This window comes from Leiobunum rupestre, chromosome 7 (assembly GCF_980474605.1).
Source record: "Leiobunum rupestre chromosome 7, qqLeiRupe1.1.hap1, whole genome shotgun sequence".
Lineage (NCBI taxonomy): Eukaryota > Metazoa > Arthropoda > Arachnida > Opiliones > Sclerosomatidae > Leiobunum > Leiobunum rupestre.
Genome location: NC_143390.1, coordinates 30,514,427 through 30,525,050, shown reverse-complemented (window position 1 = coordinate 30,525,050; position 10,624 = coordinate 30,514,427). Strand labels below are relative to the sequence as shown.

The 10,624-nt window shown below is 33.8% G+C and overlaps 2 long non-coding RNA genes across 2 annotated transcripts; one reads left to right on the top strand and one right to left on the bottom strand.

The window, feature by feature from the left end:
- Nucleotides 1-1,363: 1,363 nt before the first annotated feature.
- On the top strand, nucleotides 1,364-2,605 carry LOC149936026 (uncharacterized). Its single transcript, XR_016472278.1, has 2 exons — nucleotides 1,364-2,238; nucleotides 2,304-2,605. It is a non-coding gene; the product is annotated as an uncharacterized LOC149936026 (long non-coding RNA).
- Nucleotides 2,606-7,898: 5,293 nt separating this feature from the next.
- LOC149936025 (uncharacterized) lies at nucleotides 7,899-8,853 on the bottom strand. The gene is made up of 2 exons (XR_016472183.1): nucleotides 8,813-8,853; nucleotides 7,899-8,388 (listed from the first exon to the last, which is right to left on the bottom strand). It is a non-coding gene; the product is annotated as an uncharacterized LOC149936025 (long non-coding RNA).
- Between the last annotated feature and the right edge of the window lie 1,771 nt (nucleotides 8,854-10,624).

The following is a 10,624-nucleotide window of genomic DNA, read 5'->3' as shown; positions in this document are numbered from 1 at the left end:
GTGCATCCCTACCAGAAAGGGGCTTATTGTAGAGGATAATGTTTTGGTAATATAGCCTTAATGCTTGTGTCACGCTGCTCAATATAAAATGAGAGTTTGACAAAATTCTGAAGCTCCAATAAATTAAATGAATTTCCCAGTTTGCATTCACTGAGTTTGCCAGCTTATTGTATTGCTTTTGGCTTTTAATTAAGCTAAAATTGTTAACTTACCCCCTCTTGTGTTCAATAAACTTGGTATCCATGTAATCTTTTTCATTTTTTAGATGATCACTCCACTGAATATTGCGAAGAGCAGTACAAAAATAGCAGAAAATCAATTGCCAAATAAATGAACAAATTAACTCGCCTCTCAAAAATTGTCTTACGTGACCAATCTTTTTTACGGATGGTCAATGAAGTGGAAAGACTTACTTAAACTAAGTTTTACTAATAATAATAATAAAAGCTTTATTTGGATATTCTCATCAGTGTACACTGTTTAATGTGCTAGTCCGTTAATTAAAATTAAATTAAATTACATATTCATTTCCAAAAATGTTTTTTCAACCTATTTTTAAAAATCTTAAAAGAGTTCTCCATTTTTAAGGTTCTGTCTAAGGAATTCCAGAGGCTAATTCCATTTACTCTGAAACTTTTATTGCTGTATTTGTTAATCTTGCTTTGAGCATTAAAGTTAGTCTCTCTGGCTCCTGTATTATAGACAAGAGTTTTGAACATACGTTGTTTTGAAAATATCTAAGATATACTTTGGGTAATTTTGGTGATATATTTTATGGATAATATTTAGAGTATAGCATTTTGCTCTTTGGGAAAGGGTCATCCAGTCTAAATTGTTGCGGGCTTCTGTGGCTGACAAATTTACTGATTCGTGCAGTGTTGGACCCAGTATTATTGTAGAATAAATATATCTGCATAGAAATGGTTTAAACAGCCATAATTTCTGTTTGATTTTGTTAAACAAATAATCTACCAATCAACCAGAGGTGTCTACCCTACCCTCTTAAATTTTGTGTAAAGGGTAGCTTGGGGCCAAAAAGCTGACTTTCAAATTATTTTTAATGAACAAAATATAGTTTTGGAGATATTTGTTACCAAATTTGGCCACAAATAATAAAAAATAACCTGTTAAGTCCAATATTCATATCTTTTGATATAATATAAATACAAAGTGGTTAATATAAATAATTTTTTGTGGTCTATGTACCTTTAATTTTGAATACTCAGATTGAATTATGTTTTTAAATGTTTTTATTTTTATTCCCCATCTGCGATTTACCAGAAAATGTCAAATATATAATATTTTAAGTTTTTGAGTCCTAGCTACAATTCAGGGTTTTTCCTTTGTAAATACTACTATTTTCGTGAAGATGTCTTTAAGAACAGTTGTGGTCATTTTGCACCAATTATAACAGCAATCAGATTATTCAGTAGGTTTATCATTATAGAGGGTGTCTGAATTTGCTCTGAAAAGGCATCTTTCTCAAAAACTTTAATATAGACACTTGAAATTTGTAGGATTTGCATAAAAAGTTAGAAATACTTTGGAATAATAATCATTGTATTGAAATTTTTTAATTTTCACCAATAGGTTTTAGACAAAGTTTCAACGAGAAAGTTTTAGAGCGTACTCAAAAAGATAGAAATAAATTTGGTTCTGTACAGAAAAATAACAAATTGGTACTGTGAGGCAATAGGTTATAAAAACTTAACTTTTTCAACCATACAAAAATCTTTTAGTATTCAAAAGAAAAATATAAATTTAGAGGTAAGGCTGAATAATTACTCCATTGGATGCAATACAAGTATCAGCACAATGACGCATTTCTTGAAATGATCGCTGCACCATATCTGGAGTGATTAATCGGAAACCTTCAATGATACACTGCTGTAACTCATCAATGCTAGTCACTGGCATCTGGTAGATTTGTGATTTTATGAAAGCCCATAGGAAAATTTTAAACGGTGTTAGGTCTGGAGACCTTGGAGGCCAACGGTGAGAGAACTCTGCGGCAAGATACACCACAACAGCCTGAGGTTGATGTGGTGGCGTTCTGTCGTGTTGGAACCATAGATGATAACTGGGATTTCTCTTAAGATACCTAACACTAAGTATTACCATTAGCTTCACCGAGAAATAATTGCACCATTAATGCTAGCTGCTCACTGGAATATACAGGCATGATTCGACTTGAAGAAAAACTTGAGAATAATTTCTAGTACAAAATGCACCGCTTTGGTATTAAATACTAAATTTAAATCTGTCATTTGCCAGATAAAATTAGTACAAGTTATCTTTCACAGGTTCTACGCTCCGGCACAGCAGATGAGGTGACTGGAGACCAAAAGTCTTGCCAAGCTATGGCTGATTTGTTTTTACCCAAAATTTTTACCATGTACATAAGATCCCGATGTATCCAACAATGCTAAGCAATATATTTTGCTTAAAATTGTGTTTCTTTTCATTATTTCGAGCAATTATGGTTGGTTTTCACAAGTGCCCAAAAATTGTGTTTTTACTTCGCTAAGCAAAACATTTTTATCAGTAAAAAAAACCTTGTGATGTAACCTAATGGAAATAAAGGACTATGAATGTAAAAAGCCAATGCAGTAAAGGTGATATAACTTTGCCATAATTATGTCTTTTAAGGTTACACCAGATAAACTGTAGAGCGTAGTTGTAGTGTAGACAATAATCAGTTTTTAAAAGTTTTTTTGGCACATTACTAATTTTTTCTTCTACTGGCCAAATTCAATGAAATCCATTAATAGTTTGGATAATTAGGTAGTGCCAGTATAATACATAAAATTATCCTGCATTTTATTAAATTATTTGGAATCCAATAGAGACAGTTCTTAAGAGTAATTACACCATTAGTAAAATTATTTTGTTTGGAATTTTTATCCATAGATAAATAATAATAAAAGCATATTTATTTAGGATATAAAAGATTAGCTGTGGCTAGTTTACACATTGGTCCTCACAAATTAAATTAAAAAAAATCAATTTAGATATTCTAAAGCTTTCAAATAATCGAAACAATAATAATAATAATAATATGGTCTTTATTAAGGGATATCCCCTTCAGCAAAGCTGATTTTCAAGGGGTCCCAGTTAAAATATACAAAGTCTGTAGATAACAAGACAGAGAATTAAAAACAATAAATTAGTTAAGTACTACAATTATATGCAGATGAAAATTAAATTAATTAGTTAACACCGTTTTTGCGGATGGCATTTTGAATTCACGAGTATTAGTCATAGTACGTATAGAGAAGGGAAGATTGTTCCACAGTTTTATGCCTCTGCATTTGATTGATAGAGTAATAATAATAATAATAATCAGCTAGGCTAATACCCAAGGCACCACCTTAGGCCTAAGTCATCTTGCGACTTTTAAAGCCTTTAATTCAGGTGGCCGGGTTACAATGCGTAGGAGGGTGGTGGCAAGCCCTGCAAGCCACGCGAGCCAACAGCTCCCTACACAAACTATTGCCGTTAACCTCAACAAGTTTTTATGGAAGGGGAAACCGAAGATCTCGGGGGAAAACCCCTTAAACCAGTGGGGAGAGAACTTGTAAACTCAACGCAGAAGGAGTTGTTCCGAGTTTTCACCAAGTGCAACAAGCTGGGATCGAACCCGGCTCCTCTTGCTGCGAGGCGAAAGTGCTAACCACTCCGCCACCCCACTTGCAAGATGGGCTTCGTTGATGTAAATTGAGAAAAGTAGGGAGCCCAGGATACTTCCCTGAGGTACTCCATATCTGGTAGATAGGCTTGTAGATGAGTGGTTGCCGATATCAACCTTTTGCGTTCTGCCTCTGAGATACGTATTGAACCACGAAAGAGCGTCATCAGAGAGGTCCAATAGTTTAAGGTCTTTTAATAGGATTGAATGATCGATAGTGTCGAACGCTTTCTATGAATACCACAGCCTAGAGATTATGGTTTATAGTAGGAAGACGGCACAAGTGATTGTGGAGTGGCCAGGTCAAAAGCCGGATTGGTATTTGTACAAGTATTTGTTTGTAGTTAGGTACGGTATTAGCTGGTCATGCGCAGCCCATTCCAGGGTCTTAGAAGCACAAGGTGGGATTGCAATCGGTCAGTAGTTGTCTGGATTAGTGGGGTCCCCACTTTTGTAGATAGGGATAACACGTCCACATTTCCATTCTTCAGGGTAAGTAGAAGTAGAGAAAGAGTGATTTATAATGGTTTGTAGGTATGGTGCAAGGACAGGGCCTTTAGGATTTTAGGTGGAATCAGGTCAGGGCCAGGGGCCTTCTTTGAGCAAATACGTTTTAATAGCTTTACCATTGAAGGCAGGTCTATTTCAGAAAAAGATAATCTTTCTGTCAAAAGATAACGCTTAGTAGTCGATCTGATAGAGACGCAATTAAAATTAGCTGGTAGATGTTCATTTAGACATTTTATTAGTTTTGAAAAGTTTGAATTTAGAGAAAGGCAGTGCTTTTATATCGGATGGAAGAAATATTGAAATAATATTTTCAATAAGATGAGTTGTAAGTAAGTTAGTATATAGTGTCCCCTACGAAAACCATTTTGGTACAAATTGATATTACAATTATTATCGATGCAGGGCCGGATTAAGACCTTGTGGGGCCCTAGGCCCAAGCTAATTCTGTGGCCCCCTTTCAGTGGCGAGCGATACAATTTCAACGTAGACTTTGTGGATATTTTAGTGACGTTAATAAATGATTGCTTAACATGGTATCAAAAAATGTGGACACATACCAAAATTATGCCAAGAAAAAAAAATGTGAAAAGTAAATGATGAAATTTTTGTACTTTTATTTTTTTCGAAACCTCCTGGTGCCCCTTGGGTAATCCGGCCCTGTATCTAAGAAATCAGTCAAAGGCAGATAACTCAAAAGACAGAAATTTGTCGATAATTATCTGGATCCTTTTCTTCCCCTTTCTTATAAAGAGGAACCACTTTCGCAGTCTTTAGTAAGTCCGGAAAAGTGGAAGTTTTGATAGAATAATTGATAATATTACACAAAGGTTGAGCTATTTAATTTTTAATGAATTCCGCATCCACTCCTGTGGCTTTTGAAAGACAAATTTTATCCATATACTTTTTAATGGTACCAATATTAACAAACTAGATTAAATTGAATTCCACTAGTATTTCTAACTTCGTAATATTTTTCTTTGAAGCTTTCCCATGATATATAATTGATAAGAAACACCCTCATACTCCAGAACAATATTCCGGTTCTTCTTCTTTTTTCCTTTTATACTTTCATTTTTTAAACTACATGTTTCTGTCGAATTTTTGGTCATCGCAAATCTTTTAGCAAAGAAATTTGCTTTAGCCTTCCTTACTTCATTTACAACCGAAATATTCTGAAGTTTTCAATATGATAAGCACCATTTGGACCGGAGATTCTTCTTGAATGAAGATTACGTATAGCAATCAAATACAAAATATCCGAAGTTATCCATGGCGTCATATTTCTATGCACCCGTCTTTTTATCAATGGGGCAAAAATATCCAGGGCATTCAAGATCAAAGAACCAAGTTTTTGGCATGATGATGTAGAAACATCAGTGGCGAAAAGCAAACCATTTGTAATAATGTTCTCACAAACATTTAATGTAAAACGAAAAATATCAAACTTATGATAACGTCTGGTAGTTACAAAGTGTGTTTTAGATTTGGAGCATTTATGCTTTCGAAAACAAATAATTAGGTTGTGGTCCAAAAAAACAATATTATGATTTTCATGTGAAATAATATATGATGGATGGGTAGTATAAATATGATCAATTAGAGTATTTGATTTTGGCCGAGTAACTTTAGTTACGATTTGATGTAAATCTTCCAAGATTTCTTTCAGACATTTCGTGGCAGAAGAAAAACTTTTAGTTAAAAGATTACAATTAAAATCACCAAGTAAAATTAGCTCGTAGTGATTTAGAAGGATCTGATCAATGATCATTTTTAGATTTGACATTCTTTTGTAATCTCTGTCCGGGCTACAGTAAAAACAGCTAATTTATGCCTTTAAAGGAAATATCAACCCATATCGAGTCATCATCTTCATTTTGATCATTAATAGAGAGTGGAAGATCAAGGTAGTAATAGATAAGTATGCCCCCACCTCTATCTTATCTTTTCGATATGAGCCAAATCCTGGAATGTTTATCAAGGAATCAGGTTTGTATCTACATAATCGAGTTTCAGAAATACACAGAATATTTAATTTGTGCTTATTTATCAATAATTCGACCTCAGTTAGATATGGAAGTAAACTGCAAACATTTAAATGAGCAATATGGAGCCCCTTACTAGAAACAAGCATAGGAATGTTTTTAAGTAGTGGACTAATTTCAAGAGTAGGATTAAAATAATTACTCGGTTCGTTAAGTCAAACTTCATCTACGGCTATAGATGGTTTCCTGTTTCCCCGATGTCTTTGAATGTTATAGGGATATGGCCAATTTGTTTGGTCAAGGATTTCATCATCTTGGTTTAGTAACGAATCTATTATAAAAGACAATTTCCAATTTGATCCCTGAGTTCCAGCAGAGATCGTTATAAAAAAAGTGGGCGCTTTCGCTAGATTTCTCTGAATGGATATTTAATTTCCATTCTGATTTTTTTTGTAATATTATGACTTGATAAATGCATCCTAGGAAACTGGAATTTTTGATATTTTAACCCCATAAAACTTCTATAAATAAATTATTTAATCCTATAATTATCCTATAATTTTGGAATTTTTATAATATAATTTCAATGTATTTTGAGGGCTTTTGGTTAGGAGCTCTGTTATTCCACATTTTCTTCCACCGACTGCACTTACTTTAATCAGATGTCGCCTATGAGCATTCAATGCGTTTACTTCAACCAATAATATTTCAGAAAACAAGAAAGTGCCGGTATAGTTAGTTTTGGTAATATTTGAGATGGTACAAAAAGACTTCATTGCGGCTGTCTAGTCAGCCTTACCCAAAGGTCCGAGAAAGCAATTCAATAAAGGTTCCCTTGTTCAGAATTACTTTTTCTGTATTAGAAATGCAAAACATTTTAGACAATAAGATTAAAAGGGAAAAAGTAGTGGGGGTGAAGCGCCCGCTACCCCCCATGGGTGCCCCTGGATATATACTAAAACTTCTGTTACTAAAAACCAAGAGATATACTCATATGGCTCGACATATATAAAAATACGATTTCAAGAATACAATAAAGTGAGATGAGGTCATCTGCTATTTCAAATCTAAGGTCTAGATTTCCAAGATCGTATGCCAAAGAAATTTATTTATTTTGCCATAGACATATGTTTGATAAATTTTACCATTTTCATGGGTAATTACTAAATCTTTGTGGCTGTCCACCTGAAAATATCAAGAAAATTTGGGTAAAAAGAAACCTTGAGAAATCAGGGAAACATTTTGTCGTAAGTTGTATGTGCCCTGTATTAAGATCTTTAAGGAACTTTCAAGAAAGACCTAGTTGATTTCAAATACGCCATTCAGTCATAACTTTGGCTTCAAAACGAGTTCCTACTGAATAACATATTTTAAATTGACTAGAGGGTTCCCTGAAAGTCCCTTTAATTGGATAGGACTTTTGAATCTTGAACTAATCTAACATACTGTAATCATTTAGAAGTGCATATTTTACATATGAAACGGACAAAATGAAATGTAGGTTGGCAGATATACAAGATGAACAAAACGTGGCTTAACCAAAGTTGTTTTTAAAAGTCAAAAACTAAGAAACACTCATGCATGTTTGATAAATATATATTTTTTTATTCTAGTTTATCTTTTCATATAGAAACATTGAATTTAAAACTTAAAACTGAAGTATTTAGGAGTAAAAAGGTTTAGCTGTTTGCTATATATATTTAAATTAAGAAACGAGATTAAGTGACAGGGTTTTTATGTGTGCACTGATCTACCCTTTTGTAGCAGGTGGAAGGAGTCGTAGTGATAGATACAAACATTGTACTTTTTGTCGGATCTTTCTGCAGTTTCACAGTACTGGGTCTGACTTTTGAAACCCATTTGTGTAAATTTTTTTTAACATAACTGCTTATTAACTGATTTCAAATTTTTAAAAACCAAAAGGTACGTTGCTCTAGCTGTGGTAGATCGTTTTAAGGTATAATCATAATAAAAATGTGTCATACTTATGTTTAATTAATTTAACATGCCACTGCTAATCACTAGCAGATAATTTCTTTCTATTATATAACCATAGGTACAAGGCACAGTGCTTCATAAACTTTTCTTGGGTCATATATGACAAAAAATGTTTAATTTTTTGTAAACTTGCATTTACTTGCTCATTCACTTGAGTATTCAGGGATACAAATTCAGTACACTCCGATAAATTGTAACCCACAGAGCAGCCTAAGGAATAATAAAAAATTAGTTGGTATCACCAGACTATATCGAACCGGCTAGGGACAAGGATATGAGCTTCATATAGCGGACATCATATAGAGTTTAATACTGAAACAACACTTAATTGTTCAAAACACATTTTTAGTGTGTTGAGCACTTTTGGTGTTACAGTGTATGAAACCCAAATTTAGACCTTTTAGTCGCTATTTCCCAAAATTATAATCTCATTCATTTGTCCAGCCTTTCAGTTTTAACAATAAAGAGTGAGAGAAGGGAGAGAAAAGCTTTGACCATATAGTTATTATAAAAAAAACTAAAATTAGTATGTAGAGAGAGGAGCAGGCAACAAGCGTAGATTTAAGGTAAATCAGTGCTACAGACGCTGCAGTGGATTTTATTACTTTCTTTAAAACATTTGGTCAAAACTTACCAACATGGTTTTTCCAATGCAGTCTGTCTATTAAAAATCTGTTATCTTTGAATTGCATAGGGCTCCTGTTCAATGAAAATGCATGCAGCTTGCACGCATGGTCATACACCACCACATCTGGAGCTAATAATAACCAAATAAAAAAAGTGCTAAAATACAACCAGAGTCAAACAGTATCCAGGGTATAGATAAAACAACTACGTATATAGGGACACCTAGTGGCAAAGTTTACATAGTGCATCCATTTTTATTTTTAACAGATCCCGTGTGCTGCCTTTGGGCACTGAAATTATGGAGTCACTTTTAAAATAAGGAGTCTTCTATTGATATATATAGTTTTTTATCTATGATCTACGGTCTAGCTATTGAAAAAAATAATTAAAAGGAGTTTTCAGAGTATTATTTAATTTTTCAGGAGAACAAAATTGTTTTTGGTGATTGGAAAGGCAATTTTTGTTTAAATCTTTCAAACCGTTTCCGAGTGGCAATAAAATATCTAAACCTAAACATTAAATAATTTTCCATCCTGGTTTTTTTTTGCTTGAGCATGCATTACTAACTGAAAATCTGGAAATTTCTGGAGGTGTTGTTGGTAGATATAATAAAATTGTTTTGTGCTTTCAATACAACGCCGAGTAATTTTGATGTAAAAAAAAACGTATCAATGGTTTTTAAAGTAAATTTAAATTTCCATAGACTTAAAGAGACATGCCCCTTACTGCCTGAAATTTCACTATATAGTTGTGGTTCACATTTTTACAATGGAAGCTGGCCGCAATGCTTTACAGCCATGCAGTCAATTTACAGTGAGACAGAAAAGAAAATAACATTGTAGTTACAAATAAATTAAAGTACCTTTTTGGAATCTAGTTGTTAATATTGTAAAAGGTACATCTACCGATTCTGCTAAGGCCATTATTTGGTATCCATAACAAACACCTAGAAATGATTGAAACTAATTAGCATGTTATACAAGTCATATCATACATCATAAGACTATAATATTGTCCACCTAAGCAAAGGTCTAGCACAACAGTCCCCTTGTTACCAGCATTGTCTATGCAATAAATTAAGCAGATCTAATTGGGATAGGTGCACCCTCTTCATGAAATAAAATTTTCTATTCCAGATGTATATTGTTACCGGGTTAGTTTGAGACTGATAAGTACCATAAAACAGGTTTAAGTCTCAAATATTAAAATAACAACCTTCAGAATGAGAACTATTATCAATGTAATGTACCGATTCAATAATTTATCACTAGTTTGCAAAGGTATACTTTTAACGTTGGAAGCATTTCAATTTTCAATAACACGACTACTCTGCTTAAAAACAGGTGAGTGCTGAATTTTTTTTGCATCGCATATTACTGGGATTATACACAGCGGACAAATGTGCATTCATTAAGCATTGTGCGAAATACTTTTGGGAAATGCCTAGTTGATGACTACACCACTAGGAGGTAGATAATACCTAGCACTTATTATTATTATTATTATTATTGAGTGGGGTGGCAAGCCAAAACACTTCGACCTAAGGTCCATTGTGCATCCCCAAACTGGGTGACCTAAATAAGTCCTATTGCCGACACAAAGTTTAAAATCTGCCTGGCCGAGATGTAAGAGACGTCATACGTCTCCAACCAATGCATACCCAAATGCTCAAACCTCTGGGCTGCATAGTAATCGCAGCTACAGAGTACATGTGAGGCAGTTTCCTCCTCAGCTAGACAAGCTCTGCAAACCGGGTCATCACTGACCCCAATGAGAGTTCAATGTCTGTTTAGATGGCAGTGGCCTGTAAGTAGGCCAA